The 13,893-nt window shown below is 43.4% G+C and overlaps 1 protein-coding gene across 5 annotated transcripts in view; it reads right to left on the reverse strand.

Annotated features, from left to right (window-relative positions):
- Positions 1–13,893, reverse strand: part of LOC146808892 (phospholipase A2 inhibitor gamma subunit B-like) — a 460,033-nt gene that overhangs the window by 376,240 nt on the left and 69,900 nt on the right. The window lies entirely within an intron of this gene.

A 13,893-nucleotide genomic window follows, 5' to 3' on the forward strand; every position in this document is an offset into this window, starting at 1 on the left:
CATTTGTGCCTATGTTTTCACCTGTTACTTCTTTTAAGTATGCTAGATTTTTAAAGCAATATACCGTTACCGTTTGGTTGCTGGGATATATCGGACTTCTAGGTTCACCAAGAACCTGAAGTACTCAGAGCCAAACTCTGAGCTGCACCTTGCAATGGTTTTTCATTGGGTAACAGGTATACCACAATTTATTTGGTAAAATATGCAGACTTGCACAGAAAGTCAATTGGCAACAACACTTGTTCTACTATTCTGTCTTCCCCTAAGTCTCCCGGTAACAATGGTACCTCACTTTTGTGGATAGGACTAGTGCCCATCCGGCCTACCAACGCAAGTGAGGTACCATTTTTAGCGGGAGACTACAGGGAATGCTGGTTGAAAGGATGTTTGTGGTTCCCTGCAGATTCCAAAACTTTCCATCACCGAAATGTAAGGAAAATGTGTTTTTTGTTTTTTTTTACAAAGTTTGAGGTTTGCAAGGGATTCTGGGTTACAGAACCTAGTGAAAGCCACATAAGCCACCCATCTTGGAATTCTCTGGGGTCTAGTATTAAAAAATGTACAGGCTTGCTAGAGTTCCCTAGGTGCTGGCTGAGCTAGAGTCTGAAATCCTCAGCTAGGCACAATGCAAAAAAAGGGTAATTTTTCACTGGAAAAATGTGGTGTGTCCACGTTGAGTTTTGGGCCGTTTCCTGTTGCAGGCACTAGGCCTACTCGCACAAGTGAGGTAACATTTGTACCGGGAGACTTGAGAAAATGCTGGGTGGGTGGAAGTTCGTGGCTCCCCACAGAGCCCAGAACTCTTCATCACAGAAATCTGAGGAAAATGTGTGGTTTTTTTTAAAACAAGGTTTGAGGTATGTATGGGATTCTGGGTAACAGAACCTGGTGAGAGCCACACAAGTCATCCCATCCTGGATTCTCCTGGGTGACAGTTTCAAAATGTTACAGGTATGCTAGGTTTCCCTAGGTGCCGGCTGTGCTAGGGCTCAAAACCCACAGCTAAGCACATTGCAAGATTGGGGGCTATTGCCCAGATATGCCCCCGCCCAAGGTGGGGCAGAAAGCATCCATATTCTGGGCAGCCCCCACCACTACACTAAGAAAAATTCCTGATGCATAGTAGACTGGTAGGGGAGGGGGAGATCAGGGGCTATTGACTCACCTTCCCCATAGGGGAGGCAGAAAGACTTAATTCCCCATTTATGTGGGGTGGAGGCATGGCAATGCCCAATGTCAGAAGCCCCACCCCTCTTTTATATAAAAACAAAAAAATCCCTGGTGTCTAGTGGGCTTCGTCCTCCCTGGGGGTCAGATCAGGGGTAATAACCCCTATCAGCCCCCGTAGGAGGGGCAGAAAGACCGTCCCATTTGTGTTTTGGGGGGTGGGGGCATTGGTATGCCCATTTTGGGCAGGCCCCACCCCTACATATTCAAGTACAATAATTCCTGGTGCCTAGTGGGCTAATACCCCCATCTGCCCCCCAGGAGGGGCAGAAAGACTGTTTGGAATAGAATTTAGGTGGGAGCATGGTCTTGTCCATTGTGGGTAGATCCCACACCTCTTTTACAAAAAAATAAATCCCTGGTGTCTAGTGGGCTCTCTGCCAGGGGGAAGATGAGCGGGTGTAATAAAGACTGTGGAGGTTGTTTTGGAGGGAGTGGGGGCATTGGCATGCCCGTTTTGGGCAGCCCCCATCCCTAAATTTGCATTAGAAAAAGTCCCTGGGTCCCAGTGTGCTTTTTGTCCCCTCCGAGGAGACACATTGGGGGCTAGTGCCCCCATCAAAAGCCTGAATATGCCCAGAAACTTTGAGGGGAACATAGGCCCTTACCCAGGGGGCCGCTCCCCCCTCCTTGGTGTCTAGTGGGTGGATCCATACTTGGAGGTTGCCTTCCTGGGGCTATCTCCAACCAGGGATCCACTAGGGAGGGATTCCATTGGAAAAGGGGGAGATTCTTCCCTTTCCAATAATACCTCTCCCATCTGTCTCGGTGCTCAGGGGGCTGAGATAGCCTCCTGAGAACCAATGCAGTGGGAGTGAAATTAGCCGATCAGCTCATTTCACTTTCGTTTTTAGTGAAATGATGTCAGTGCGCTGAGCGCGCTGATCATAATTTTAATTAAAACCCCGAACAGCCTCGGGAGATAGGGGAAACTATTACCCAGCAACTGAGACTGTTTTGGACTAAAAGAAATCCGTATGGTGTCTGCACCATAGGGATTTCCGGTGCCATGTGCGCTGAAGGCCAGGAGCTAACTGACGCACAAGAGTACCGTAGCATAATGCAAAGGGTTCATCTCTATTTGCCAACTATTCACTGATAATCACAGGGCTTCAGCTCAAACATCAAGGATTAACGAGTTTATTTTTACAGGGAGCCAGAGAAAACTTAAGAAATAGAGAACAGAGATCGACAAAAACAGATGCTTACCGGTAATCTTCATTACCCCGATTAAGGTCCTCCTTGTCCCAGTCCTTACATCAGTGACCCGATCCCGCCTCCCAACAGGCTTTCACAATGCTAATCTTTTTTTATCTTTAGCATTCAAACCCCACCCACCCTCCACAATTCCAGTCAGTAACAAGCTCAGACGCACCAGCGGGAGGGAGGAAACAGGAATGGGATGAGGAGGAACTTAATCTGGAAAATGAAGATTACGTGTAAGTAACTAAATATTACCCCCTCATAGGACCTCCTTGTCCTAGTCCTTACATAAGTGAGGATCTCAAAAGCTAAAACCACAAAAAGAAAGCATGACCCTCAAAAATACATACTGAACACAAAGTGTTATTCAAACATGATTCATGACAGAGCTGCGTTCAGAACACCAACATCAAAACTGTACACAGAACCATGTAACAAATTGATACTATAATGCTTTATAAACGCCTGATGCAACTGCCAGGTAGCCACCCTACAAATCCCCGGGAGATCTGTAGAGTGGCTACCTGGCAGCCGCCTCAGCTGAGGAAGAGGACACAGACTGATTGAAGCATCCGTGAAAATGAGTTGGAGGAGCCAGCCCCACAGACTTATAAGACTGAAAAACCGCCAAGAGCACCCACGTACTGATGGTGGATGTAGACACCCTCTTGCCTTTAGCAACACCCCCAGAGGACACAAACAGAGCAGGGGAAAGATGAAAGCCCTGAGTACGCTGCAAATAAATCTGCAGGGCCCTCCTAACATTCAAAACAGAAGGAACCAGAGCACCCTCCTCCCTTGGAAAATCAGGAACAACGACCTCCTGCTGTAAATGGAATTTAGAGGAGACTAGGGAGAAAAGCCAGATACAACCGCAAGGCCCCGAATTTACCCAATCTTCGAGCAGAAGTATTGGACAACAAGAAGGCAAACTTAAGCAGACAATCACAGTAAATCAGCCTCCAACAAAGGCTCAAAAGTGGACAATTGAAGACCCTGCAAGACAGTTGGTAGATCCCAAGAGGGTACAACATCGAAGTGACTGGTCAATGAAGTCTAAAACTCTGAATAAGCCTAACCACCAGAGGAGCAACAGCCTCCAGGGTAACCCCAGAAACACTAAAGGCATAGATAGCCTGCCACTCAGCAGCCAAAGTAGAGGGGGAGGATTTTTCCAAAGACCATCCCTGAGAAACTTAAGAATAGAAGTTGAATCCACAGCCACAGGATCTATGCCATGAGAGGCACACCATCGGACATAAGAGCCCGAATTGCTTATTGTAACACCTAAAGGTGTAAGGCATGCGGGACTGTTGAATATCCCTCGCCACCAAAGAAGAACATCCCAAAGACTCTAACGACAAATGTTCAAGAGCCACTGGAAGTCAGACAAAACTGCTGCCGGACAACCACATCAACAGCAGGAACCAAAGGCGGCTAGGCCAAAAGGGGGAAATAAGGAGGACAGACCCTCTCCACCTGAATCTTCCGCAGCACCCTGACGAGGAGGGGAATAGGAGGGAAGGCATAAAGAAGGCCGGCGGGTCAGGGGATCGACATTGCATCCACACTGCCCATGCCTGAGGAAAAACCACCTCAGAACAGTCACTCCTGACCAGCCACCTAAGACTGCTGATTCTGGGCTCAGGAATTAATGAACGCAGCCCCCCCCCGATCTCCCCGACCTCAGGCCCGTCCATGAAAGGGCCGAGAAGAGGAGAGAACCCCCTGAATCTTCTGCGTAGACCGGACAGGTTTCAGCAGTTTCTTCTCCTCTGTAGAATGCTGCACCATCATGTTCAACTCGTCCCCCAAACATTTGTGACCATCAAAGGACAGTTTATGAATTAAGGCCTTCTGTGCTGCTTCCATACTCCGTGGTTTTGTCCATAAAGACCGCCTACCTGCCACCGCAGCCCCCGCGGAGGACGAGAAAGCCCAAACGGTACTGAAAGTAACATCAAACAACAATTGAGCCAACACCGCCATCTGTGCCAAGATAGGAGTGGGATCTCTTCATCCTGAAGATAATCAAATAACTTCTCAAAAGCCTTGTGAGGCATACACAGACTAAGTACTTGCCTTGATCCCAAAACTTAGAGGTTGCATACACCCTCTTCAAAGCAGCCTCCACCTTCCTCTCAAGAGGATCAGGGAGGTAAGACTCTTCTGAAGACAAGGAAGAGGAAGAAGCCATAGATGACAAAATGGATTTGACCGTAGGCACTTGTGGAAATTTTTCATTAAACTGTTCCTTTTGATACCTTTTGCTCAGGAAGCGTGGGAGTCCCTGTTAAACAAACTGAATTCAGGCATCGTTAAAGCAAGAGCAGCAACTAGACCCAGTGCGGTCAGCTTTCTAATTTGTCAAAACAGGTGCCTTCTTGGTTTTCAAGCTGAATGTGAGAGTGTAACTAGCTCCCACTATCAGAAGTCGGACGTCAATTAGGGGCTCTGGGTACTGTGTCCTAGAATCGGGGATTGCATGGTCAGTGACGGCCGAGAGGACCGTCAGTGATAGTAAAATTACATGAGGTCACCATCACAAGTTAACACTTGTGGCTAAACCAGTGCGGCTAAGCAAAAGGAAGGATAGTGAGAAGTTAATACAAATGAGCGGTGTTCTTACAAGGTGGTTTAAAAGAATTTATACTTGGTGCAAACTCAGTGGACCAGGTTTTACTCTTCACTGTGTCCAATGTGTTTGGGCATGGCCAGTATATATAGTACCATATTTGTTATCTGTTAGAAAGGCATTCTCTATTACCTCTAGGGTGGTCTCCTGGGGTATAAAGGTGTAAAGTGACTCTTAATCCAGTGTGAGCAGGAGGTAGATCTGATGTTTATCGTTCCTTGACTCAATCACAGTCAGTACATCCCTTGTATCCTGTACATAGGAGGGGGTCTTTTTCACCAGGGGCTGTTAAACGTAATCACAGAACCTAGATAATGGTTCCAGCAGTGAAATGATTCCTGAGACCTCAGTGCCCACACCACCCTTTTCCAACACCATACAACGCCTGTATTATCAACACTCTCACTTTATATACCCCCATCCACTTGTGAAAGGTGTTAGGAGGAAAAGACTTTACATTTTGGACATATTTCTGGTTAAAAGTTCCCATGAAAGTCATTGTGACACTGTAAGGTTTGCTTGTCCAGAATTCATTTTGAATTTCCTAGCACCTACTTTGATGCTCCCTACATTCCACTAATATTGATTTCTTTGTTTATTCGGTTTCACACTCAAGGGCGACCAATTAAAAAAATAATTTTTGTTAAACATTAGGGTGCCTATTTCGATCCGGTAAAACCCGGGTACAAATGGTCGTACGGAGCGTTTTGTCCGTCCAACTCGTACCCGGGAAAAACACCTTACAAACTCGCAAGTACGATTCGCACAGAAATACCATTTCCGTACGAACCGTAAAAAACACCGACCGGCAAAAAAATACATACAAATCAGATTCTGGACTGCGCATACGCGACGTCCGGACGGAGTCAGGCAGCGTTTTACGGACCAGCAAGTACGATTCGTACCCACAGCACTTCGCACGGCAATATTTTTACAGGACCCAAAAAGTGCCGGACAAGCTAAGCACGCCATGATGCACGGCGAAAAGGGGGCCTGGTACGCACTGTACCCCCATCCCTAAATGTCTGCACCGTATCCCCAGCCCCCCCCATGTCCGCGCCGTACCCCAGCACCCCCCCATGTCTGCGCCGTACCCCCACCACCCCTGTATGTACAGTGCATACCCCTGTATGTACGGTGCGTACCCCCCGTATGTACGGTGCGTACCCCCATATGTACGGTGCATACCCCCACCACCCCGTATGTACGGTGCGTACCCCCACCCCCGTATGTACGGTGCATACCCCCACCACACCGTATGTACGGTGCGTACCCCCAACGCTACGCACGGGGGGTACGCACCGTACATACCGGGGTGGGGGTCTGCACCATACATACGGGGGTACGCACCGTACATACGGGGGGTGGGGGACAGCGCGGACATGGGGGGTGCTGGGGTATGGTGCGGATGTACGCGGGAGGGGTGGGAGGCTGGGGGGGGCGTATGACTCGTACCCCTCGCCCAGGTGTGCCCGGGGTAGGGGTGGTACACAGTTTGCTCCGTACGGGACATTTTACATGCGGTTGTATATTCGGACGTAGCGTATTACCTGCGTTTGTATATTCGGACGGACGGTACGGATCGTAATTGTGCGCTCGGACTTCAGTTTTATGAATCGTACATAAAACTGTCCGGGGTCGTGTCGTAGACTTTTCCCGATGTCATTCGAATGTATTTTCCACGTACGAATCGTACTTGCCCGTTTGTACGGGACTTGTACGATTCGTACGTAAAAAAATACAGATACGATACGTACAGGATATTTTTTTACCGGATTGGAATCAGCACCTAGATGTGAACCCATTAGAAAGATGTTTCAATCATTGTAAGATTTGTATCTAAATTTTCAAGCATTATCATATAATTTTCTACATTTAGGTCATAAAGTTTTGCTCTGACCATGGTATATCTGTTTGGATGAGCGATACGGGTGTCACAATTCATCTTGTTTTTAACTTGTCATGTAGTCTTACAGAAATTGTATACAATTGCTTTTCGAGATACTTTGTCTTAATAAAAGAGTATTTTAGTTTTATCTTCATGTGTACATTTGGCCTTCATAATAATCAATTATCAAATGTTAATTATATTACCAAGTAAATAATTTGTTGCCTAGGGATTTGTACCTACAATTGTGTTTTCCCTACCCCGGGAACTGATAGCAGTAGCAGGGGGTCCTGATATACACATCAATATCCAATATTCCCTCAGGGCCCACACAACCCTTTCCCCACCACCATACAACCCCTCTTTTTTTTATTTTTTAAAAGGGCTGGGGCAGAGGGAAAGGAAGAAGAAAGGAGTACAGTGGCAGGGACCACCTCCACAGCAGATGGTACTAAGGAGCCATTTAGGGAAAAAAGACTAGTTGTCAATCTTTCACCCAGGACACTTACAGAGAGAGGAAAGAGTGTTCTTTTCTACACACTGATGACATTTATAGGACATACTGCCTTTGAACTACCAACTCTCAACCCTGTTGTATGGTTTCCCGAAAGTTAACATTTATGGGACTATATATGCAGGCCACAGATTGGAGACAGGGAATAGTAAAACCCGGTCCATTAAGTTGACACCGAGTAGAAATTCTTTTTAACCACCTTGTAAAATGAAACTTATTTGTTTTAACTTCTCACTATCAGAGCGGCTTCCTTTCCCTTAGCTGCACCGGTTTAGCCACAAGAATTAATTTGCAGTGGTGACCACATGTAATTTTACAATCACTGACGATCCTCTTGGCCGTCGTTGACCGTGCAATCCCCGATCCTTGGACACGATACCTACAGCCTCAAATGGACTTGATAGTGGGAGCTAGTTACACTATTACATCAGCTTGAAAACCAAGATAGCGGTTGTTTTGACACATTAGAAAGCTGACTGCACTGCGTCTAGTTGCGGCGCTCACTTTAATGATGTCGGTGCGGCACCTAAATTGAATTTGTTTAACAGGGCCTCACATATAAGGCCGGCCCCCAGCACCGTCCGGCACTTCCGAAAAAGCAAAGGGGGAGTAGTTTGTCCCTTGAGAATTGATACTGGACACTGAGTATGAGAGCGACATGATAGGGCATTCGTACCTTGAACTCTCAAGCAAACCTGAAAATAACATTTTGATTTAGCTTGCTCTTTGTTTACATTTTACCACGCAGACTGGCGTGCTGCTTTCTTTTGTGGAGTCTCTACTGTTGCCTGAATAGGGTGAGTTAGCCCGCATTTGACACAGTGCTTGGAACTCTTGAATTTAATGATGTTTCTGGCCGCGGAGACCGGGGAATCATGGCCAATGCCCTTTGGAGCTGCTAGACAGCTATAGAGGAGATTGGCTCCTGGCCACCCCCTAGGCCATCACCTACCCAGCCGGACACTGGACACAGTTCTCCTCGGCTCTCCGTAGCATCTCCTTCCTCCCCCGCCTTTCCGACGAAACACCGATGATCTGCAACACCTTCCGGGACATCCTGCTACACCTTCCAGGTTTACTGCTGGAACGCACGATTATTGTGCCACAGACGAAGCAGCAAAGAGAATACAGTGACGCTGCCTCACTGTACCCCTGAGCCTGTTTTCCTCTGTGAAGTCCCAGTGATCGCGTCCTCCCGACTCTGAGCTTGTCTTCCATACGAATCCAAATGTGTACGCCCTTTGGACCCTGTGGCTGCCTCTCCTCTTCCAGGGCTGCTGCCTGAGCCCCCAATCCGATTTCCCCCGTCCCTACAGCAGGTTGGGTCGGGATACTGCTACCAGAATTTCCGGGTCGACCCGGAAGATATCGGCGATTTCCAGCAGCCTTCCTACCTCCCTATCCTTTGCCTGCCTGTCCCAACCAGTCCTGCTCCTTGAAGTTGTTTTTTCTCTATGGTTTTTGGCTCGGATTTTATGTTGATCTGTGGGTCCACCATTTTGTGCCGAGGTCGTTGGTTACCATAACTTTGGGTCCACCATCTGGACTGCTACAACCAAGTCCTCGATCACTGCTTGCCAACGCCTTGTATCGCCTGCCTGTCCATGGCTTTTTGATGACCCCCTTTGAGAAACCTTTCACCCCTCCAGTCATTAATGGTCGCTGCGAGGCGCCCTTATTTCACCCCCTCCTTTTTGTACCGCCACATTGCAAAGGTGACCCAACGCAGTGAGTGAATTTTGGCACTGGACATTGTGACTTTGTGACTCCAACCGGTTTCTGGGCTTGTTTACTCTAACCTTTTTGGGCCCCACGATGTAATTTTTCATTGCCGGTCTGCCAGATCTGATCTGCCTCCCAACCCCCTATCTCAACCCCCCTCCCCCATTACCTTCTATCCTCTATGGGGACTTGTCTTTTATGTTATACTATGCTACTGTAACTAATGTAACTATGCAAAACTGTTATTCACATAAAGCGCTCCGATTCCTCCGGGTCTAGCCAGCGCTATATAAAACTTTTCAAATAAATAAATGTTATTTGTTTCACGTGTTTTGTCTGGTGTATGTTTATTTCACATCTGGCCATTGGCAATCACCTCATAAATGGCATGGTTTGCAGTGCAATGCATGCAACTCAACAGTAGTTTAACAAAACTTCAGGAGGCACCCCTGCAAAGTACATAAAGGGGTCGGGAAACGTATATTACAGTGTAGGCATTACATCGTAATGCCTTTACAACGCAGCTATTACAACAAATGTGCCATTACAACGCATGCTATAACAACATTTGTATTTGTAATTGAATTTGTAGGGCGCGCAGCTACCCACAAGGGGTCTCCCGGCGCCAATAGATTTAGTTCTTGTTAAAGAGAGAAGAGCCAGGTTTTAAGGTCTTTGCGGAATTTCAGAAGAGATGGTTCAAGTTGGCACTAAGCCGTGTATCGACACTATCTGCTGAATAAAGGTTTTTGAAAACTTAAAAAAAAAAAAAAGAGAGATGGTTCAAGTTTCAATGTGACCGGAAGAGAGTTCCACAGTCTGGGGGCGGCGTAAGAGAAGGAGCAGCCGCCCATTCTCGAAAGTTTGAAACGGGGAATCACAAAGTTGCCCTGAGCTGAAGATCTAAGGGAGCGGGATGGAAAGTATGGTTGAACCAGGTCCTTAAGATAGCAAGGGGCTCGCTCTTGCTTGATTTTGTGCAGAAAACAGAGGGCCTTGAATTTAATCCGGTTTGTAATGCGGAGCCAGTGAAGGTCTCTAAGAAAAGGAGAGATTGAAGATCTCCACGGGACCTTACAAACATATATGGCATTAGAACATATGTGCCATTACATTGAGAATTAAAGTAAGTGTTTAGGTAAGTACTATCAAATAAGTTAGAGTAGTATTGTATTTAATAGTAATATTGGTATGGTTTTTAATTAGAGTGTTTAATTATTATTTTTTGCCAGTGGATAACTATCATTTTTTGCCAGGGGATGAGGGGAATTATGGGTTTTGGGTGGGGGAGTGTACTAATACTAAAGTATTAATTTTAACACCCGGATATCAATACATATTAAACGTAACATTATTGTTGAGCAATTTAATAATTAAAAATAATACTTACGAGGATGTGACACCCTTTCTTTGGCACGGGATGAAAGAGAATTAGGGGATTTGGGAAGAGGAGTGTATTAATATGCAGGTATACGTTTTAACACCTGGGTATTAATACATATTAAATGTCATATTAATTTTAAGTAATTTAATAATAATTACAAATAATACTTATGACGGTGTGACACCCTTTCTCTGACACCGGATGCAAGGGAAATAGGGGTTTAGGGTGGGGGACTGTATTGATACTCGGGTGTAAATTTTAATACCGGAATATTAATACATATTAAATGTCATCTTATTTCTAAGTAAATTTATAAAAATTTAAAATAGTACTTACGAGGGTGTGACACTCTCTCTTGTATGCTATGCAAGTGAATTTGGAGTTTTTGGTGCAGGAGTATATTAAAACTCGGGTATACATTTTAATACACGGGTATTAGTACATATTGAATTTACTATTATTTTACGCAATTTAATAATAATTAAGAATAATACTTATGATGGTGTGACACCCTTTTTCGGGCATGGGATACAAAGGAAATAGGGGTTTTAGGTAGGGAGTATATTAATACTCGGGTATACATTTTAATGCCTTTGTATTAATAGATATTACATTTTATATAATTTCTGAGCAATTTAATCATAATAAAAAATAATACTTATGAAAGTTTGACACTTTTTCTGGCACGGGATGTAAGGGAAATGGGGGTTGGGGTGTGGGAGTATATTAATACTCGGGTATACATTTTAATGCCTGTGTATTAATACATAATACATTTAATATTTGTGTTAAATAAATACAAATAATACTTATGAGTGTGGGACACCCTTTCTCTGGCATGGGATGGAAGGGAATTAGGGGTTTTGGATTGGGGAGTGTATTAGTAACCTAGTATTAATATTCATACTTGTTTAGTGATTTAAATTTATAATAATATTAATACATTTTAAATATTATTAATATTTAAAAAGAAAAATGATGAGGAGTTAACATTTATAATCTGGCATGTCATGATACAGAAATAGATTTTTGGGGTAGGGGTGAGTAGTATTTTAAAAACATTATTCATTAAAGAATAGTTGATATATAATAAATTAATATAATATTTAAACAAAGGTAAAAACATTTTTTTAAATAAAATAAATAGGACAATCGTATTTAATACAAATATTTTTTTTTCAAAAAAAATATTTAACAGTGAATTCGAAATTTTTATTACATAAATATAAACATGCTAAATGATACATTATTTAAAAAAACAAAAAACATTTTTTGAAACATCTTTCTTTTTAGATATTTCCCACATGTTTCTATTGAAGTGAATGGATGAAATTGTCCTTTTTTACTATTTACTTTTACAGAAGACGTAATCGGTTGTGCATTTGTTTCTACAGTCGGAGCATAGTGGTCAAGATCGGAAGCAAGAAAGAGCTGCTGTCAGGTAAGACAATATTTTTTTATTTAATAGAGATTGTGGGCGGCATAGTTTATTGTAAGGAGAGAGGAGGGTGGTAGATGTTAGTATTTTGAAGTATGTTTTGAATTTTTTAACCACGTTTTCATTCCTATAAAGGTAGCAGTTGTAGGCCTACGTCAGGTTGATTACTTTTTTTACACTTTTGGTTTAAAAAAAAGAAAGAATGTGGATAGAATTATTAATATTTCTTTTAAATCAATAAGTAAAGGAAGCAATATTTGTAACTTTTTGGGTGCGTTGTGTTTTAAAAAAAAAAGAATTTGTGTTAATGGATGTTCGAGGACGTAGAATTTTGGACAATGCTGATGGCATGGATGGCTGAATGTATGTTTTGGACACTTTGGAAGTTTTGCTAATGGATTTTAACTTAATGCAGGATTTTTCTATAAGTGGAGCTTTGGAGTTTTGACTTTTGCCACACTTTGGATCAAAAATCGATGGAGAAGATTGTACCAATGGATTTCTTGTTGTGTTTTTTGCCAAACTATTTTTATTTTTGGGGATTTTTTTAAGGGGACGTGTTTTTTTAGTTTAAACAGTATATTATGCAGCAGTGTGTTTGCTGTAAAATATGCATTGGCCAATCTGTGTCTCTTCTGATAGTTTTGCATGAGTATTGGATTGAATAGTGGATTATGGATTTGATAGTTTGGATATTTGGCGAGCTGCAGACTCTTGGTGAACTTTTGAATTTTACAAATGACAATGAGTTGAAGAAGGTAGACAGCTGAAGGTAGGAAGTACAACCTTTGTTATAGATTTGAAAAAATATTTTAAAAAATGTCAATTTTCTTTTTTTTCAAATGTGCAAAACAGGCAAGTAAGGCAGAATAGGTGTTAATCATAGTTAGAAATGTAGTATGTGTGCAATATTGTCTAGGTAGTCTGAAGCCACCATCAACAAAAACTTTTGAATTTGTCCCAATAATCTCTCTGACATTCCTTTTGTTTTTGGGAAATTCGTGAGTTCAGAATACCAGTCAATGATTCTGCTATTCTCATTTCTTGGAAACTTTGCTCCTTCTTCAAACTTTCCAAGAAATGATAAACGTTTGGGTGAGGTTTTCCAATTGATTTATTGAAGGAGTTATGCCATCCCTCTATGACGTTATTGGTCTTTGCTGCTCCCTCTAAGCAGGATGTTTAACAGTTGCACCACTTCACAGGAACCCTGGATTCCTCCTGCGACCTGACCTGCTTAGATGGCCAATCCACGTGTCCTCAAAGAATTTAGTAGGGTGCCCAATTTGTCTTCATTTGTAGTAAATACGTCAGATTAAGTAATTGATGTGTAGAATTCATCCACACAGTCAGGAGGAACAAAGCACAAGGCAATTCTTTTTTTTAACTCAAATTGCAGTTTTTCTGTCTGATATGTAATCCTCAACAAGGGATTTTATTTTATTTTTTGGAAATACGCCTGTGAAAAGTGAACAAAGCATCCTTGATATTGGGTTTCGGGATACATTTTGGTTATGGTGTTAATCAATGATAATTCAAAATCAATTTTCACTTTTCTAGGACTTTTATTTTGTGTTTTAGATTTTAGCACTGTTAAACATTCAGTGTAAGTGAGGTTTGCTTATCAGGGAGTAAACTGTACACTTTGGGCCATATGTAGGTGGCCTAATACCGGTCGGTAACGGCCGATTTTCGGTAAAAATGCCGTTACCGACCGGTATTCAGGCGTTTGGGATGTAGGGGGGACATTTCAGGATTCGGTAATTTACCGAATCGGTAAAATTACCGAATCGGTAATTTTACCGATTCGGTAAATACCGAATCCTGAAATGAGATGTAGGGGGAGTGTGTGGGTGTTGTGTGGATTCGTTATTTACCACCA

The sequence above is a fragment of the Triturus cristatus genome, chromosome 7 (assembly GCF_964204655.1).
Source record: "Triturus cristatus chromosome 7, aTriCri1.1, whole genome shotgun sequence".
Taxonomy (NCBI): domain Eukaryota; kingdom Metazoa; phylum Chordata; class Amphibia; order Caudata; family Salamandridae; genus Triturus; species Triturus cristatus.